A 5,305-nucleotide genomic window follows, 5' to 3' on the forward strand; every position below is an offset into this window, starting at 1 on the left:
AGCACAGAGCTTCTCCTCTGCTCTTCTCCAGGGACATCCGTGCCCCAGAGGACCTATACCCATGGGAATGTGTCTGTGCTGGTCTGGCCGGCCACTCCTGCCCCCTCCCCGTGCCCCCCGCAGAGCCCCGAGCTGGTGGAGCTGATCCACAGAGCGACCAGGCTGTGGTGCCTGAAAGCCACGGGCAGACAGTCCCAGGCAGATCCCTTCTATCATTCAACATCTCCAGGCGCAGTGGTCACCCACATGTGAAAGCTCAGCCCAGACCTCCTTCCCCAACACATGGCCCCATTCCCTCCTCCCCTGAGCCCATGGAGAACCCAAGAACAGAAACACAGCCTTGCAGGGGCAACCTCTTCAGCCTGTTCTTGACTTCAGCTTTGGAAGAAGAGCCCAACCTCCAGACACTGGCACTAAGAAAATCCCCTTTTATTACAGAGATGCAACACAGGAGACCAGCTGGAGCAACATGCCACAAACATGTAGAAAGGACTCTGGGTCAGACAGACTGGGTTCATGCCTCTGGAGAAGCAGAGTGGATGCAGACATTCCTGGACAACCATGATTATCACAAACCAAATGCCAAAAGCAGAGGATGTTCCTGAGATGAACAGGAAAGCCTTGTGAAGAGACACGGGCAGCTTATTGTTGCTGAAAGACAAGTGATTGAATCAGGGTCTTCAGTGTGTCTTTGAGCTCCTGGTTCCTCATGCTGTAGATGAGGGGGTTCACTGCTGGGGGCACCACCGAGTACAGAACTGCCACCACCAGGTCCAGAACTGGCGAGGAGATGGAGGGGGGCTTCAGGTTGGAAAACATGCCCGTGCTGATAAACAGTGAGACCACGGCCAGGTGAGGGAGGCACGTGGAGAAGGCTTTGTGCCGTCCCTGCTTGGAGGGGATCCTCAGCACGGCCCTGAAGATCTGCACATAGGATAGAACAATGAAAACAAAACACCCGCAAAATACAAAAGCGCTAACCAAAAGAACCCCAGCTTCCCTCAGGTAGGAGTGTGAGCAGGAGAGCTTGAGGATCTGGGGGATTTCACAGAAGAACTGGTTTATGGCATTGCCTTGGCAGAGGGGTAGTGAAAAGGTATTGGCAGTGTGCAGCATGGCGTAGAGGAAACCACTGCCCCAGGCAGCTGCTGCCATGTGGACACAAGCTCTGCTGCCCAGGAGGGTCCCGTAGTGCAGGGGTTTGCAGATGGCAACGTAGCGGTCATAGGCCATGATGGTGAGAAGAAAATATTCCCCTCCCATCAAGAAGAGAAAGAAAAAGACCTGGGCAACACATCCTGCATAGGAAATGGCCCTGCTGTCCCAAAGGGAATTGGCCATGGATTTGGGGACAGTGGTGGAGATGGAGCCCAGGTCGAGGATGGAGAGGTTGAGGAGGAAGAAGTACATGGGGGTGTGCAGGCAGTGGCCGCAGGCTATGGCGGTGATGATGAGGCCGTTGCCCAGGAGGGCAGCCAGGTAGATGCCCAGGAAGAGCCAGAAGTGCAAGAGCTGCAGCTCCCGCGCGTCTGCGAACGCCAGGAGGAGGAACTGGGTGATGGAGCTGCTGTTGGATATTTGCTGCCTCTGGGCATGGGGTCCTGTTCAAGAGAAAAAAGGCAGTGAGAATTTATGGAGAAAATCAAAGGAATTTCTCATGGATCCACCTCCTGCTACACTCAATCCTTTTGCCTTTTCCAGGAGACCTTCCTTCAGTTCCATGGCTGGAGCTCTGGTTGGTGCCGGCTGAGTGTGCCATGAGGAGCAGAGCCTCTACTGACTGGCTGCCCAGGAGTCAGCCCTGCTCTGTAGCAGTGGGCTTATGGGAATGGTAGGGGCAGGTGCCAGACCTGAGATGGCGGGGAGATCACACTCTCATGCTTCTCTGAAAAGCCACCAGACCGTGCTGAGAGCTGAGGGATTCACTGCAGACCACTAAACGTCTCACCTCTTCTCAAGGTCTCAGCACCCCACTTCTAGCCAAGGATACACGTGGCTCATTTCATAGAATCATAGAATAGTTTGGGTTGGAAGGGACCTTTAAAGGCCATCTAGTCCAACCTCCCTGCCGTGGGCAGGGACATCCTCAACTCGATCAGGTTGCTCAGAGCCCCGTCCAACCTGACCTTGAATGTTTCCAGGGATGGGGCATCTACCACCTCTCTGGGCAACCTGTGCCAGTGTTTCACCACCCTCATTGTAAAAGATTTCTTCCTTATATCTAGTCTAAATCTCCCCTCTTTTAGTTTAAAACCATTCCCCCTTGTCCTGTCACAACAGGCCCTGCCAAAAAGTTTGCCGCCATCTTTCTTATAAGCCCCTTTAAGTACTGAAAGGTCTCCCCGAAGCCTTCTCTTCTCCAGGCTGAACAACCCCAACTCTCTCAGCCTTTCCTCATAGGAGAGGTGTTCCATCCCCCTGAACACTTCCGTGGCCTCCTCTGGACCCGCTCCAACAGGTCCATGTCTTTCCTGTGCTGAGGGCTCCAGAGCTGGATGCAGTATTGCAGGTTTGGTCTCACCAGAGCAGAGTAGAGGGGCAGAATCACCTCCCTTGACCTGCTGGCCACGCTGCTTTTGATGCAGCCCGGGATACAGTTGGCCGCCTGGGCTGCGAGCGCACATTGTCAGCCCATGTCCAGCTTTTCGTCCCCCCAAGTCCTTCTCGGCGGGGCTGCTCTCAATTCCTTCATCCCCCAGCCTGTATTGATACCGGGGGTTGCCCCGACCCAGATCAGGACCCTGCACTTGGCCTTGTTGAACCTCATGAGATTCACACGGGCCCACTTCTCGAGGTTGTCCAGGTCCCTCTGGATGGCATCCCGTCCCTCAAGCATGTCAACTGCACCACTCAGCTTGGTGTCATCTGCAAACTTGCTGAGACTGCACTCGATCCCACTGTCTATGTCATTGATGAAGATATTAAATAGTACTGGTCCCAGTATGGACCCCTGCGGGACACCACTTATCACCGACCTCCATCTGGACATTGCGCCGTTGACCACGTTGACCAACCCAACAGCATTTCTTCAGTCATAGCATCTCTGCACTTCTCCATGGGGCTTTCAGATAACACAAAGGTGCTATGGGGAGATCTGCATCCTGGAGGGCAGCTCACAGCTTGGAAGGACACCTCAAGGAGATAGACAAGTGTCCTAATGATGGTATCTCATTAAGGGATGACATAGAATCATAGAATCATTAAGGCTGGAAAAGACCTCTAAGATCATCGTGTCCAACCGTCAACCCAACACCACCATGCCCACTAAACCATGTCCCTAAGCGCCTCATCTCCACGTCTTTTAAATACTTCCAGGGATGGTGACTCCACCACTTCCCTGGGCAGCCTGTTCCAAGGCCTGACCACTCTTTCAGGAAAGAAATTTTTCCTAATGTCCAATCTAAACCTCCCTTGGTGCAACTTGAGGCCATTTCCTCTCGTCCTATCACTACTTGGCAGAAGAGACCAACCCCCACCTCACTACAACCTCCTTTCAGGTAGTCGTAGAGAGCGATAAGGTCTCCCCTCAGCCTCCTTTCCCACACTAATCAGTCCCAGTTCCCTCAGCTGCTCCTCATAAGACTTGTTCTCCAGACCCTTCACCAGCTTCGTAGCCCTTCTCTGGACATGCTCCAGCCCCTCAATGTCCTCTTACATCAACATAGCTGGGCAGCTGCTCTCAGCCTTTGTGCACTTCAGAGGGAAATGGGCAAGGTGCTGGAGAGCTGCACCACGGCTCTGCTGGAGCTCTGGCTGTAGAGGAGGTGGTTCGTGCTTTGGACCTCACAGCCCGGAGGGCAGAGCCCTGGGTGGGAGAGGAGGCAAGGGGGCTTGCTCAGAGGAAGGGGTCTGCGTTGGAGGGGATGATATGGAGTTTTCCGAATTCCCCCTCCCACAACATTTCTGGTTTTAGTTTCCTCTCATTCCCTTATCGTACAGCTGCTGCCTGGAGATTTTCCTCCGGGGAGGTGTTTCCCTGTCCCATGTCTTTTCCCTGCCAGTGCTCACAGCCCCCATCCCAGACTCTGTGCACTCATCTTAGCTCTACAGAAACTTGCCTGTTTGCAGGGCACTGGCTGGGCACACGTTCATGCCCACAGGTGGAAAGGGGCAGGTCAGAACAACCCTGATGGGTCCAGCGAAGGTGATGTTGGTGCTGCCCATAGGCAGAGTGGCTGAAGGCACTTTAGGAGGCTCCTAGCAGACCTACTGATCCCTCAGAGTTACAGTCCAGGAGTCTCAGTGACTTGTTCAAACTTGAGAGCTCCTTTTCCATTTCTTCCTCTCCCCCCACCCCCCAACAGTAGGAAACTAAAAAAGACCCCAGACCTGCAAAACCCTTTACCTTTATGGTAATCCCTCCTTTGACCGTCCTCTTGAAAAGTCCCCCAGGAAATGTCCTGGGGGTGATGTGGAGCTGTGAGCAGCCCTCACCCACGCATTATCCTCTCGACAGCAGAAGGACCCTGCCCTGCCGGAGGCCGCTCCTTCCACCCCCAGCTTCTCATCACCGCACTGTGGGGAGCTCCCCGGGCAGGCTGAGTGCTGACCCCGGCAGGCGGCAGAGTCCCTGCCCCAGCACACAGCCCCTGGGGGGTAGGGACCCTGCTCGCAAGGACAGCCCTGGGTATATACTTAGCTGCACACCCCTGCAGCCAGCCCTGGGAAAAGAGAGCTGTGACACCCTGTCCCTCCGAGGGTGCGGCAGGGAAGCCCTGCTCGGGAGCCCGTCCTCTGCCTCTACACTCGAGAAACTCTGCAAGTCCTCCTGGTGATCCCAGAAGCTGCTGGATGTGCCAGCTTTAGGAGATCCCTCCAGGAACCGCAGCTTCACTGTTCTGCACCCACAGGCTTACCACATAGAGGTCTTTGAAGATTTCTCCTCCAGTGAGCTCTCAGCACCCTCCCTCTCCTCATTGCCTTTAACCTCTCTCTGTTTCGTCTGTCTCCCCTCGCTGCCCGCAGGCAGTGCCCTCAGCCCTGCTCCTGGGCAGAGCTGTCTCTGCAGCGCTGCCCGCTTGCCATGAGCTCCCTCCATCCCAGGAGCCCAGCCCAGCTCCGCAGCAGAGGACCAGCCCAAGGCAGCACTTGCTCTGCCCCCTCGGGGCTCCCCTAAGGTGTCCTTGGGGCTCCAGGGAACCTGCTGGGCACAGCCTGAAGCAATCCTTGATGTTCCCTCCCTCAGCCGGGGAGAGACACATATCCAGCAGCGGATTTCTCCTATCAGAGACAGAGCTGGGCATGCGAATCAACTTCTGTTTTCCCAGGATTAGGTAGGAAACCAGGAAGGTTACAAGGAGGGACA

The 5,305-nt window shown here is 55.1% G+C and overlaps 1 pseudogene; it reads right to left on the reverse strand.

Annotated features, from left to right (window-relative positions):
- Positions 1-642: 642 nt before the first annotated feature.
- Positions 643-1,659, reverse strand: LOC142077137 (olfactory receptor 14C36-like; annotated as a pseudogene).
- Between the last annotated feature and the right edge of the window lie 3,646 nt (positions 1,660-5,305).

The sequence above is a fragment of the Calonectris borealis genome, unplaced genomic scaffold, assembly GCF_964195595.1.
Source record: "Calonectris borealis unplaced genomic scaffold, bCalBor7.hap1.2 HAP1_SCAFFOLD_160, whole genome shotgun sequence".
Classification (NCBI taxonomy): Eukaryota; Metazoa; Chordata; class Aves; order Procellariiformes; family Procellariidae; genus Calonectris; species Calonectris borealis.